At 40.4% G+C, this 15343-nt stretch overlaps 1 long non-coding RNA gene across 1 annotated transcript in view; it reads right to left on the bottom strand.

Annotated features, from left to right (window-relative positions):
* LOC310889544 overlaps positions 1-8519 on the bottom strand; it is a 40966-nt gene extending 32447 nt beyond the window's left edge. The window contains exon 1 of the long non-coding RNA XR_014576613.1: positions 1711-8519. This is a non-coding gene — a long non-coding RNA (uncharacterized lncRNA). The remainder of the gene's footprint in view (positions 1-1710) is intronic.
* Positions 8520-15343: the final 6824 nt, after the last annotated feature.

The raw sequence follows: 15343 nt of genomic DNA on the forward strand, positions 1-15343 counted from the left end.
ACTGGAACGGTATGCCCTTTCTTTCCCCTCAGCCCCTTGTTTAGCAAGAAGATTTTTTTTCCTTTAATCTCTCACAGCTTCCCTTAGCTATTACTGAAAAATTGCTCTTCTCCCAGTCAGAACCTGAGCCTATATTTAAGAACTGCTGTACATTAACATGCTAGTATTAAAACGTTCTCTATTGCAGCATTCTGATTTATCTATGGATCTTTATTTTTGGACACCATTGCTTTTTACAGCTTTCTAATTTATATAGCCATTTGTTTTGGCTGTCAAAACATTTTTAATTTTAATTACTGTGTATCATGCTTCTGGGTATAAAACTGTCAGATAAATCTGAGTATCTGCATAAACATGTGGGGAACTGCATGTGTTATCACTCAACAATTGCTGGTGGGCAGTTAGCAAGCTCTTGTCTAGGATCTGTGTTCAGCTGCTTCAGAACAGCACTGGTGGGATGAACTGCTGATTAGTTGTCAAACCATGTGCAGTTATGTCCTTGGCTCTGCGTAGCACAGCAAACTCTTCGGACAGCACAGGCCCTGAGCAAAGCAGAGTTCACAGCCAAGTCTACCCCAGTCAGTCAAATCCAAAGTGCTCATTTGGCAGGACATCCCAAACAACAGGCTTTTTTCTGTTTTTAAGAGAAAAAGTGGCACCACTTTCTTCATGGGGTAGCCAGCAGAGAAATGATTCCTTGTCAGTCCTTAGGAGGAGAAAAGTGTGTTTCTGTTTGGCCTTTTCAGTAAGGACCTATGGCACTGAGAGGCAGCCTGTCCTGGACTCTGAGCTCCTGGAGGAGTGAGGATCTGTGAAATGGCACCAGCACCACCAGGGGAGAGCTCTCCACTGCTCGAGATGGGACTGCCAGTCCTCCCACAGCATCTGGCCCTAAGCTGCACTAGGTCTGTTACAACCTGTAACAACCTCCTCATCTTTTTCCAGTACCTCACAGCACTTTCTGCTCACGTGCATAGCTAGCACTCAGTTCTGTCACACAGCTCACTGCTGGGGAGACACAGGGAAACAGCCCTGGTGTATTTCACATGTTGCCTACCCGCCCTGTCTTTGTTTGCAGTACCTGTCTCTTGTCTCCCCTTATGTTTGTAGTCGAAGCTCTGTGGAGGTGGGACTGCATGTCTGTCTGTGTGCACAGTGCCTGGCACAGTGCAGCAAGCTGGCTCTGCTCTCCTGCACTACCAATTAAATATATTATCACCCTACCAAGGGTAGGTAGGGAAAAATGTAAGGGACAAAAAGACCGTAGATACACCAATGCCTGTGCCCTGTGTCACCCAGCACAGCCAAGGATCCAGTGAAATATTCCTGTGACTGTTCTTTCCATTAATCACGTTGCAAGCTGTCTACTAAGCACAGAAAATCTTTTGCTGTGCTTCCCTTCTGTTTACTCCTCACTTGGTTCACATCATGCTAGTAACTGTTTTGCTGTTTTTGCTCTTAAAGACGTATTGTTTCACTCTTTCACGAAGAGCTTCTCCAAGGCAAACAGGGAATTGCACTGATGTTTTGATATATTCATCCTTACCCTTTGAATTTCCGCCTCAGGTGCTCAAACTGAATGAACTGTACTGCCATCTGGGGATGTAGTATTTTCATTTCTGTTTGTCGTTCTACCTTAGAATCTTATTAAAGAGCCTCATTCTGGTTTTTAAGGAATAAAAGGGAAGTCATTTAAGTGTTTTTACTTACTGTGGTGCTGTACTCCTTGCCATAGCAACTAGGTGCTGAACCAAAACCGGATCTGGCATCTCCTGAGACCAAACCAAACAAGTGAATCCACCAAAGGGCAGACCCCTGCCTGCTGTATGTGCACTGCTTTCAGCATCAGGGGAGGATGATGCAATGTACTGCAGGCATGCCAGGCCCAGGGGAGTGCATAAACTGTGTCCTGTGTCTCAAACCCATCAGTACTGGAACAGGTGAAGTACTAGATGGAGACAGAGACTTTGGTTATGCCTTATTTTTTGCTGTCTTGCTGTAAGCTTTTTTATCAGACATAGCATTGCCATGCACATGTAACAGGCCACCAACTAAAATGTGTGGTATTGGTGTGAATGTCTGCATAAAAAAATACATGGTCTTGTAAAAGAGCCAGAAAGTGTCATGTCAGAGCCTTGCAGAACAAATTACTGGACTCCCTTGGCTTGAAGGACAACATTATTTCAGTGTAAAACCTGCAGGCTATCAAAGGAATCAAGTTTAAAACAAAGGGAAATAGTTGTTTTTTTCTCTCAGTAGGCAGTAGATCCATGAAGCTCCTTCCCAAAGGGCACTGTGGAAACAAAATGTTTGTATCCCACTGGAGGAAGGTGCAATTAATGTTCAGAAGACAGTAGGTTATTCAGCAAACCATATCAGGGTCAGGAAATCCACTGTGTAGAAAATAGATGGAGGATAAGACAGTCCTGGGGACATGGCAGGGGAATGTGCTTATAGTGATTGGTCTTACTCTTTCCTGGACATCTACTACTGGCAAGTGCTGAAGATGGGCTGCTGGGCTCAAGGCACCCTTCTCGTGAGTCAGTATGGCCATTCTTAGGTCATGCTTTTATGACAAAAAAATCTAATGGCAGGAGGTAGTGGAGCTGATGCAAGGTAGAGGAAGTTTTTAAATAATGGATTATTTTAAAAGCTTATTGTTTTCACCTAACAATTCATATAAGCTCCTGTTCCAAGAAAGCAATAAAGTAGTATAGCAGTTCTGATATAATTCCACACAACTTTCTTCTTTAAATGCGTGTTTCATCAAAGCACAATAACCTTACCTCAGACTCATTTGATATTATTTTTCTTACTAAATAATCTCGCGGTGTTTCTATTGTTAGTTGGAACATGTGTAAAGTTATGTGCTCTTTTGCAGAGATCTGCACTTATACTTGGATGAGGGAACAGTATAAAATACAGTGCAGAGTGAAGTTTATTGCGATAAAAATGTTTTGCTTTGTACTTTTTGAAAAGGAATATTGATAAAGTCAATATTATCTTGGTTAATAATCTTGGTTATCCTCTTAGTTGCTTTAAATGGCTTGATTCTGAAGAGGAAAAAAAAAAAAAAAAAAGCTGGCAAAACTTTCTGCTCCTGAAATACTATCAGGCCAAGACTTTAAGTAAATTGACATGAGCTACTTAATGTCTTGGTTACATTTGCAGTGAAGAGACCAGCACTCTGAGCGAGGACAGCAAGTTCTTTGAAGCCCATCCCTCCTTTCCCCACCAATCTTGCCTGCTATTTCTTGCTCCAGCCAGGAGCTGAATGGTAGTACCTGTGGTGTTTCAGATGTGGTGCACCGAGCTGCAAAAAATTGTGGATGTTAAGGCACCGTCTACACAAGGGACTTTTTCCAGTCAATTCCCACTGATTCAGTTTCACTAGCATATGACCTTAATATTCTTTCTTCACTCCTGCCTTCTCACATGACCCACTTGTGGTCAGTTATCAGGCAACAAAATCTGTGTCAATGGGGATTCAATGGGACCAACTGTTAGCTTCCAATTACTAGTTGTTCAAGGTTTATCGAGCGTTGTGTCTTTAATTAGGGAACTAAGATGTAAACTGCAGTGTCCTTTACAAAGTCAGTCCTGTGGGAATAATTTCAACAGCCAATTGCTGTTCCTGGATAGTAATTGGGAACCCGAAGGGATTCACATATGAATAACAAATGAAGGTGCACAGTAGTAGCAGGAATTTATACCCGGAACTTTAGAGTTCTTAATGACCCCATTAAAAGGAGTAAGGTCATTTGTTATTTAAAGGATCATGAGATACTGCATTTTCTAAAGATACAAAGTGTGCACAAGGTTAAGAAGTACAAGTGTGAGACATGAGGGCTTTTCTGTTTTCTGTCGGCCAGGACTGCCAATAGAGTTGGAGTTTGGTGACAGAACATTTCTTGCATTTTTTAGTGACGCAGTATCTTGGAGTCCCAGGTGTTGACTGCCTAGAAACAAAGCTTGAGGTCAGGCAAGGCTATTTCAAATGTCTCATTCTGCAAGTGTTTTACATGCCTGAATTTCACAGAGCAGAGCAAATAAGTGAGTGGGCGGGATTTACAGTGATGAGATTAAGGGAATTTTAGTGCAACAAATGTCCTGGCTGAAGAGACAGATCAGACAGCACAAGTAGAAACGGCAAGCTCAGTTTTCTGTTGTAGACATACTTAAGACTGAGAGTTCAGTTTTGTGAATCATGCTGTGACAGTGAATATCAAAGGCTTGAATAACCATTGGGGACAGGTAAATATACCATGTGGACACACTTTCAGATTACAACTCACAACATTTTCAAGAGTCTGGTTTGAAAACAAGAATTAATCATCAGTTTCTTCACTTCTCAGCTGAGCACCTACATCACCATTGCTGTTCCAGAAGCCACCTCCTTAATAATAATAATAATAATAATAAATAAAATAAAATAAAATACAAAAAACATTGGCATTTGATCTTGAGATTTCCTGGAGATAATGTGTTTGTGGTAAGTTTCACTGGACCTGAAATCCACTGCTCACTTATTTCTAGACACTCCTAAAACACAGCTCTGGCTTAGCCTCAAAAATAAAATCCAAGCCCCCTGCAAAATCAAAGCCATGTGCAAATCCAAAGACATGCTTTCTGAGAAGTGTGTTTTTACCTCTCAGAACCTGAACTGAAAATTGTTTTTTAAGAGCTCAGCCCAGGCAAGGTGTAGCTGCAAGAAAAATCTTAAAAATGTGAAGTACCTAGGCATAGACAGGGAACAAGCCAAACTGTTCTCTCTTCTCTCCACATGTATTTTGGCAGCAAGGAATTAAGTGATACCTGCAAACAAAAAACATGCAGAGCATGTGAAATTCACTTCGGGGCGAAACATGAGCTTGAGCCTCCAAGATTTCTTTCTCGGTTATTCATGTACCAGGCTGTTTGCATTGTTCCAAAAGTCTTCTTATGCTTCCTGCCTTCCCTGAGAGCAGGGGCCGTCAGCAGCATCTACAGGCAGCAGCTGGGTCTTTCCTCCACAGGTCTGTGGGGCTGAGTCTCCAGCTCCTGGTCCTCTGAAGTAAGCAGAACACAGTTGCCAAAAGAAGTATCTTGCCTTTGACCAGCTGTACTCAAGGCTAATCATACCCTTCAGCTGGCTAAGTTTAATATAACATCTATGATTTTTTTCATAAAGACAGATGGCCATCTTTCAGTAGCATTTTTTCTTCTCCCCAGATTGTCTTTTCTAGTCTCAGAAATGTTAGCATTTGACATTGTGACATTACAAAATAATAATGCAACTTTTGCACTCAAACAATAGTGTAAGAAAAAACTTATGCTATTAAAGCCTAAAAGCTACAGAACTACCCAGTTAAATATATACATGGTGCCTTGCAACTAAGCATCATCTGATGAACTGTTATTATGTCTAATGCCTATTATTTTGCTTTTAAGAGAAGTTCCATAAAACACAAAAATGAGCCTAGTTTTGTATGGGCTTGTGTCCTATGAGTCTGCACACATCTTCATAATGATTAGCTTTCCTTCCCTCTGTCCTTTGCCTAGCACTGCATTCAGATTCTCTCTGCATCTCCAGAACACCTCCTTCACTTGCCATATTATTTAACAGAGACAACACACTTCTGGAGTCCCAGGTTATTTACAGGCAGACAGCCGATATCCAGCCAGAAGGGCAGTGGCTAAACTTCACTTTTTCTCTGCTGTTAGTGGAGGAAAAAAAAAAAACAACTTGAAAGTTTCTCCTACAGCCAACTTTCAATTTCACATAGGACTTTTGTACACACTGGTATTTTTGAGATATCCGCCTCAATAAAATTTTCTTGAATCTGTTTTCAAGGTATAAGAGTACAGAAAAAAATGGTTGTTTAATCTCCTGTTCCTTCAGGAGCCAGGTTAACTGTCTTCATTCATCCATTTTTTGTTTAGCCAAATATTTAATTCAGCTTACTGATCTTTTCCAAAGCACGTATTTTCCAAAGCAAAATATGCTATTCCAACAGCGTATTGTTAAGACAGTCTATGTTTTTAATAGCTATGCATGGTAACCAGTATATACGAGTTCATTTATTGATTTAAATAATACTTTTTGTCAATAAATCACCAATTATTATGTTAACTGATGTGTGCCGTTAATGGTTCTAAACTGCAGTGAAGTGGCTCTGATCACTTACAGTGTCTAGTGACCAGGTCAACGGCATGATTATATAGATGATCAGTTGAGGCTGGCTGCTTCTAATAGACAGCTTGATAAATTATGATAGTAGCTTGTTCTCTGGGAGAGGAAAGGCAACCTAAATGGCAGAAGCTGGGAATAAGTGTGAGTTGCTTGCTTGGGCGCCTACACCCAAGAAGAGTTCCCAGTTTCTGTTAAATTGACAGGTCACTTTCATGGTCTGCTGTTTTTCCAAGAAGAAATGTTTCCAAATAGTTTTAGTAATTGTCCTTCGAATAAAGTATGACAACCATGCTGAACATGCCTTCCTGTTTTAGTCTTGACTTCTGCTTGCCGATTCTTCCATTTGTATTTCATATGAAGAAGACAGGAAATAATTAAATTAGGAACTAACCTTGTTCCTATTGCTAACAGCATGCCTCACTTTTATCTCCAGAAGAATTGCACTTGAACTTAGCTCTTCAAATATCTCCAGAGGCCACTGTCAGCTTCCCTGACAGTGACAGAACTCCATGTGGACACAGGCAACAACCCAGCAAACTGACATTTGAGTAAATAGCGGTATGGCATGCATCTGCCTGCATGAACTGCTCTAAAAAAATGTGACTGAAAGGTCAAATTCCAGTTTTTCTTTGTGAAATTCTGTTTTCTCTAGCACCCCTACAGTGTTTTGACTGCAAGTCTCCATGCAAGCTCCTCTACTTACCTATGATCAACTTTGGTCCAAATCAATTGCTCTTCTCTTCTGTCTGAGTGCATTAGCTACACATTTGTCCTGTACTCATCCAACCAAATGCAAAAATGCATTACACTGTACCTCCTCCTGGAAACAGCAGTGTTACCTGGGGACTGCATCACAGAAGTGAAGAAGAACAGGTCAAGTGATAGGGAGGCAAAGCTGCCTGTAGACCACAAGGTCAGATGTGGGAAGATGATTAAAGACATCAGCAATTTGCTGTGGGCTGTGGAAGGGGACACAGTTGTAGCAGGGGAGAAAGATACATTGGAGAGAGTTCATATCTTCATTTCTGAACCTTGTGGCCTCATTTTCTCTCCTTCACTCTTAGGAGGAGGTGGCAGTGGAAGATTGTTTTTCACTGCCTGATTTCTGTTCTTTAGGCAGGGTCCAAATGGATTCTCCTCTTAATACCAGCTGTAGTGGTCCTAGGAGTGGCAATTTTAACCACCAGGATAAGCACAGCCTTTAGGGAGCTTTGTGTAGAAAAGTGAGAAGTTTAAGCGGAAATTCAGCCACCCTAGTGGGAGAAATGAGGGACTGGACTGAGAGTCCTCAGGAGACTATGTAGCACACTCTTGGGTTCACAGTCAACTTTAAGTTACATTACCCAGAGCAAGCAAGTAAGAGGTCAAGGCAGAAACCTGGCCTCTCTGGGTCCTGGTTCATGAAATTACATCACATTGTCTGTATGTATTTAAGATCGTAAGAACTGAAAATCTGAGAGGTCTTTAATAAGATAAAAATAGATACTATTGGGCATAAAAAATATATTTAGAATATGTTTTTATACCTACTCTTAAATTCCCAAATTCAATAAGCTTTGAGAAGTTAATTCTCAAACTTTGCAAACAGACAAACTGAAACTCTCTTTTTCCTTTCCCTTTCCCCTTTCTCTTTATCAGGATTTGCTGCTGTTTGTTTCTAAAAACTTCTTTCTCAAGGCTACAGCTGAAATGCTCCCTCTGAATCTCTGTGTGGTGGTTCTTTATCATTTAGATTTCCCCTCAAAAGAAGCACATTTTAATTATCTTTTAACAAGTGATGGTATAAAAAAATAAAAAGAGAAAACAAACTACCTCCTCTCCCAAAACAAACCAGTCCATTATGCAGGAACTAAAATTAACATACAGGATTCATTAGGAAAAAAATAAATAAATAAAAAACATATTTCCTTCACTTCCTTCTACAGGAGCCCATTAACTGAACTCAAAATACAGTTGACACTAGTTCAAAGACAGCAAGTAAATTTTCATAATTTTTTCGAAGTGATGATTTCCGCAGCTTCTAATCCAGCTTGGGAAAGAAAAAACAAAACACACACACAAAAAAAAACAACTACTTAAAAAAAGAACAGAAACATTAAAAACAGATTACTTCACAGTCTATAGCCTGACTGAACAAACTGCAGCATAATCAGTGCTAAGGAGTGCCTCACAGCACTCATTACCTACACGGTAATTCCTTCACATTTCCTTCTCCACATGTTCCTCTTTTCTCACTCAAATAGTTACTATCAAAATTTTTTTCAAAAATAGAAGAAAAGAGAAAGAAAACGAAGACGAAAACGAAGACGAAAACGAAGACGAAAAAGAGAAGAAGAAGAGAAGAAGAGAAGAGAAGAGAAGAGAAGAGAAGAGAAGAGAAGAGAAGAGAAGAGAAGAGAAGAGAAGAGAAGAGAAGAGAAGAGAAGAGAAGAGAAGAGAAGAGAAGAGAAGAGAAGAGAAGAGAAGAGAAGAGAAGAGAAGAGAAGAGAAGAGAAGAGAAGAGAAGAGAAGAGAAGAGAAGAGAAGAGAAGAGAAGAGAAGAGAAGAGAAGAGAAGAGAAGAGAAGAGAAGAGAAGGAGAAGAGAAAGAAAAAGAAAGAAGGAAAGAAGGAAAGAAGGAAAGAAGGAAAGAAGGAAAGAAAAAGAAAGAAAGAAAGAAAGAAAGAAAGAAAGAAAGAAAGAAAGAAAGAAAGAAAGAAAGAAAGAAAGAAAGAAAGAAAGAAAGAAAGAAAGAAAGAAAGAAAGAAAGAAAGAAAGAAAGAAAGAAAGAAAGAAAGAAAGAAAGAAAGAAAGAAAGAAAGAAGGGACAAGATGGAGGCACTGTGTTTCCTGTGCTAGGAATGCAACCCAATTCTTAAAGTATTCATGAGACTCTTGTAATCACAGCCAAAAGGTGGTATTACACACTTGCTAGCAACAACAGCCTTAATGTTCAGATGAGCCTTGATCACTCTCACTGTGCACACATTTTCTGGTTGATGTGATCTGCAAACAAACATCAATGGGGCCAATAGCACACCCCTTGAGGACTTTGGTGAAACATTAAAAGGCAAAGAAACAGAACATGTCTTTCATCTATCTTGACGTGCAGACTCCCAGAGTCATCTTCCTTCTCTTTACACTGTTCCTTACAGGGTTGCTGGTAGTATCAGAGGTAACCTAAACCAGTCTTCCTGGCCTGAGGAAGACACAGAAAATAATCACCTCCTTTGTGAAATTTCCACAGCCCTCCCCTGAGCAGTAATGTAGCTGAGGACAAACCTGGATAAAAGGTGTCTGCCTCCTTTCCTTTAGGACAATACAGAGGTTATGCACTGCTCAGTTCTTGAATAGCCTGGAATATATATTTGGCAGGGGGGTTGGACCCGATGATCTCTCGAGGTCCCTTCCAACCGCTACAATTCTGTGATTCTGTGATTCTGTGATAAGAATAGTGAATTTATTCATTTCAGCCCTTGCCACACTTGCTTCTTTGTTCAGTGGATGTACCAACAGAAGGAGACAGGAGCAACAGAGGGAACAATAGCCAGAGAAGAGCCTTTGGCCCACAGAGGATAGAAATGATAGAGGAGAAAAACATACTAGTTTCTATTTTTCTATCAGATCTTCAAATAGCTCAGAAACATTTTAAAGATTTTGCTATCTCCTTGGTCTTTCCATTCAACACAGGAAGGATAACTTTATCATGTCATCCCATAATAAAGGCTTGCAAAGTTACAGGGAATATAAAATCATGAGCAATTTGTGAGTATAACAACACAATGCCCCACTGCTGCAATATTTGCAGACAAAATGGCCAGGCCTTCTAGCCTGCTTCTTTAGCACTCTGCTTCAATATGTGTACAGGAGGAGGGAATCAAGCTGAAAAAAATATCAAGAGATACATCTTACATCTTAGTTTTTTTATACACTTTTTTTATAGAAATCTCAGATTTTCCAGATTCGTTCCTCATACATTCCTCGTAAATAGATTATTAATAGTAAGCAGAAAGAAATGGGCAGCAGTTAATTATGAATTATTTGATGAGGTGTTTAAGAATGTTAAGCATATCAGCACTGTAGTCAATGGCATGCTTATTTATAGCAGAAACTATTTTCAGCAATGATGCAATGCTGGGTTTGATGTACACCATTATGTTCTCTTTTATTCAAGAAATAGTACCTTTTTAGTTTAAGAGATCTGCTGCCATTTCAGCGGTTCTCTTTCCATCAAAGAAAAGACAAATGATGTCACAGAGCATCACTCAATCAGCTGGGTTTTTACTTTAGGAGTTTTTAAACTAATGGTCTAATCATCATGCTGTTTTACTATAAGAGCATTAATCAGGAAGAACACATTTGCCATGAGTAGAGGATGTCATAAGCACTTCTCCAGGATTTTCACTGTAATTCAGCCTTCATTACCTGGATCATTATGGCAGAGTGCATTTTTGGACACTGTGGTGTCATTACCAGAAGCACTATAGCACTTTCCAAGGAAGCTACACTCAGAAGATGTATTTGGAAGGGGAGAATTTGGCAGCTGGTGACCGGGTATTTACACTTATGTCTTCCAAGAGATGCATGGGATACAGGTGTGCTGTAGGTAGAGCACCAGGCCTAGCTGTGAGAACCTTTATTTCAGCTCTAAGGGTGTGATCCAACACAAAGTTAATCCTGTGACTGTGTATTGTTTTTCGTTATCCTTGCTTTTATTATGCTTTCTTCACTGAGTTTTCGTTTCATTACCACAGTGCCAGAAGGTACAAAAATGAAGAATTCATGGAGTATATACCAAATAAAAAAATAAAAAATAAAGGACATGTAACTGTTTTCAGAGATTATCTGTGTGATCTTGTTAGCTGTGCCCTACAAGTAAGGTGTCTAGCACAGTAAGCCACAGTGCAATGTACTGTTCTTGTGAGTTTTAATTTGTCACTGGAGGATGTTATTCTGTACCTCTTCTCTGCATTACTCGCACACATCCACAGAAGCCAGATTCACAGGCTAGCCAGCATCTTCTCAGGACAGGACCAAACTCCCTGACGCATTCATGGCATCTGTAGTTGCTCCATGAATATGTTAAAAATAAAATTTCTGTCAAAAATAAATAAATAGATAAATAAAGTCCCAGAAGATCTTGAAAAGGTCAATAATTTCCTGCAGAATTTACATTTAGAAAACAACAGCAACAACTAAACAAACAAACAAACAAAAGAACAACCTGCAGGATACACTCGCATGACTTTTTCAGTAATAGCTAAATTCCAATCTCTTTTTCTCTTAAAATACTGAGCAGTACTCTTCATGGGTAACATGCCCACTGCAAAGAAAAATCCAGTAAAATCTTTTTCCCAAAACAACACCATGATATACTCCCCAAGGAGAAGATTTATTTCTATATACTTAAACCCCTACCCCAAAATGGCAGCAATCCAGCAAGGAGAGATTTTCATTGATCTTCCTGCTTAATTATATCTCTGTGAGAATTATCATGCACTCTAATTAGGCACCTGTTCTCTCTCCACTCACAAGGAAAAAAAAGTTTCAATTAGAGTAAAAAAATCAAATGATTAAAGGACTACCCTTTTCACTTTTCTTTTTTTTTTTTTTTTTTACCCCAGATAATTAGAGGAAAATTGGTTTGAGCATTCAGACATTCATCCAGAACTGCAGTCAGTTTTTATATAATAAAACAACAAGGCTAAATTCTGATCTCAGTTAAATTATACAAGTGCAGAGCTGCACTGAGTCCAATAGCAGATCTGATGTTCACCAGTTTCAGTACTGGGAATGTCTGTTTGATCCTTTTACACTCATAGATCTGCAGAAGTAATGCGATTCCTTACTTTTCATAAACACCTCAGTACAGATTTACAAGGGAGAAAACATACTTCGCAGAGGCTGGTATTTGTGAGCCACAATGAACACTGCAAGTGATGAAGGTACAGAGTTGGTAAGTAATGAACTACAGCTCATCTGCACAAGGTAACATATTTTCTCTTTTATACCAAAAGTTAGCCCCAAACTATGGAGTTCATGGATCCACATAGTTATTGTGTTGAATCACTTCATGCAATGTGTATAGAAGATAGTTTGTTTTGTTTTTTTACAATTGTAACTAAATATTTTCAGCTGCATGAATTATATGTCAAGGATTTATGGAAGGGAACCTTAGAAACATTAGCAAAGCCTGGCTCCGTTGTGGTTTAACCCGGCAGGCAGCTCAGCACTGCAGCCACCCATTCACTGTCTCCAGGTGGGATGGGGGAGAGAATCAGCGAGATAAAAGTGCAAGAACTCATGATTTGAGATTAGGACAGATCTCCAAGTAAAGCAAAGGCCACGTGCGCAAGCAAAGCAAAACAAGGTCTTCATTCACTACATCCAATCGGCAGGTAAGTGTTCAGGAAAGCAGGGCTCATCACATGTAACCGTTTCTCAGGAAGACAAACATTATCACTTCTGACATGCCTCCCTTTTTCCTTCTTCACCACAGCTTTTATTGCCAAATATGACACCATATAGTGTGGGACATCTCCTTGGCCAGTTGGGGCCAGCTGTCCTGGCCGTGTCCCCTCCCAGCTCCTTGTGCACCCCCAGCCTCCTCACAGCATAAGGAACTGACAAGGTCTTGGCTCTGTGTAAGGTCTGCTCTGCAACACCTAAGAATATTGGTGGGTTATCACCAGTATTTTCATAAAAAAATTCAAAACATAAAATTGTGTGAGCCTCTATGAAGAAAATTAGTTCTGTCCTAGCCAAAACCATGACAAGCTCTGAGAAATGCCTACCTTGCAAGGAGAGGAGGAAAAAAAATCCAAATTAGCATACAAAAATTATTATTATTATTATTTTGCCATTAATCTTACGTGCAGGGCTGTATATTGTTGTCTTATCTCATTACAGGCTAGGCACGGTGATCAAGTGGGTTTTGTTAATTTTTCCAAGCGTGCTCCTGGCAAAGACACATGCCTACCATGTGCCAGGAGCCACAGCATCTCGTCCCCGGGGAGCACGGAGGTACCACCCTCACCCTGGGCAGCACAGGCATCTGTCAAGCATCTGCTGAGCTTCTGCCTCTCCTCCTCCTCTCCTCACCTGCAGCCCACAGGGCTGCATCTGGTTCCCATACCCAGTGAACATTGCTGATGTCCCATGTCATCTAGGGGTGAAGGGGAGAGGAGCAAATCAAGGAAAGAAGCTGGGCCCTGAAACCTGGGTAACCAGCAGGGCAAAGCTACTGGGAGCTAGCTTATAGTTTTCCTTCCCTCCTGGCTGGTTCCATCATGGCTAAGCCATGGCAAGCCCTGGCCTGTTTAAATGGATTTTGTCAGACTGTAACACTAGCTTTCCAACACCTGTTTGCATTTTCATAGAGACTAACATAGGAAGGAAATGTTATTCTAAATCAGCACACACATGGTCCTATCTCAGGTTGCATCCTTCCTGGGGGCAGGGAAGATGTTTTTCATCTGCTTTCTCTTGCACACAGAGGGCTAACCTACCTTTCCCGACCATTACCATCACGGTCCCTTTGGGGCTCATATGGGAAAGACTGTCCAAAGGACTTCATAACTAATACTTCCCTGTCAGAAAATGGAAGATGCCATTATTGGCACTGGAGCTACTATTGTTTTATTGTCTGTGGCTGCGTTCAGTAGTATTGTAAGAAGCTTCCTCTGCTTCAGTTAACTTGTAATTTAGACTGAGCTGTAAAAAAATCTTTGGGTAAAATGAGGCCCAAACCATCACTTTCATGAATTCCTTGTCCTACAGAACAAAGCAGATATGCAATTCTCTAAGCTCTGGAGAGCTTCAGTGAAGACCACAGTGAAGTAGATCCTTTATGAACTAATTTTTGCTCAAGGAGATGCTAGAATATGCTAGATAGAGGCAAAAATGTATGTAAACATTCTCTTGAACCAGCTTCAGGTTTCAGTCAGCGTCAGCATCTTGCACAGGTGCAGAATTACCCCTGGACCATAGAGGAAAGGTTTTGTGATGGTGTCAGGTCAAGGGTTCAGACCAGGCAGTGCAGGGCACAGGCTGCTGCCCTGGGGGTGAGGTGCTGTTTGCTGAGGCAGCTGGGGCTGATGGGCTTCTCTGAAATGCAGACAGAGAGCAAATACCCCTGGGCGACAAAATCCTGTGACCCACGCACAGGGCAAGTAGCAATTTTGCTCAGAACAAGCCATCAGTCTCATCATTCATGCACACCTGTGTGTCTTCCCCCTCTGAACAGTCCCCCAGTGTGAAGGGTGATAATGTTTCTGCAAAGCAAAGCCCTGCCTTTCAGTTCTCAGGCCGGAGGTGACGACAGGGGGACCTACCGAGGGTGGTAAAGGCCCTGACCTGAGCCTCTGCCCAACATGGAAACTGCATTGCTCTTTCAGTGTTCTTTCTTTCCAGCCTTCCACGTCTGTGCACTTTCTGGATTACATCCGGAAAAATGAACCAAAGACCCCACTCATCTGACATCTCAGAGCTTATTTCCAGACCGAAGAAGGTTTGAATACATTTGCATGACCAAGCCAAGTTGGCTTGTCATGAAGCTGCGATTTAGTATTTAACTGTCAGGATTATAAAATCATTAACTGGTAGAGTGAAAGGAAAAAAAAAAAAGATCAAAAAAGATCAGTCTGTGACAATCTAAATATTGATCTGATTGAAAGTTTCCTAATTGCTTTAACTGCTGATAATGTACTAAAGATCTTTCATAAAACATACACACATGGAGGACTGTAACAGCAGAGGACTCATCTAAATTATATCACAGTCCATGTAGCCATCTGGCAAATCACTTAAAATATGGCATTGTCCCACATTATCTACATTATGTTTTAAATTAGTAAAGGCTGCAAAAATTCAATCTCAATGCAGAGATTCACTCTGCTTCATCAATTAAACTAGTACAGCAGGTAATAAATTGTAGAGAAAATGTACTCTTTCATTAAACTGACAAATCACTTAGAGTGCTAGAAAAGGTCAGGGAGGTCATCTGATAATACATATGAAGTGGAAAACACTTCTAGAAAAGTAAACAAGAGCTTTTTTTCATTTTATTTTTTTATTTTTCCTTAGAAAACAGATGGTACAGTGCAGCATCAGATAATGTATTAATGTCAAAATAAGAGAGCCTCGGTACTTTTCCAATATAGACAAAAAGTAGATTATTGTTTAAAGTAAAAAA

This window comes from Anser anser (assembly GCF_964211835.1).
Source record: "Anser anser genome assembly, chromosome: Z".
In the NCBI taxonomy this organism is placed as follows: Eukaryota; Metazoa; Chordata; class Aves; order Anseriformes; family Anatidae; genus Anser; species Anser anser.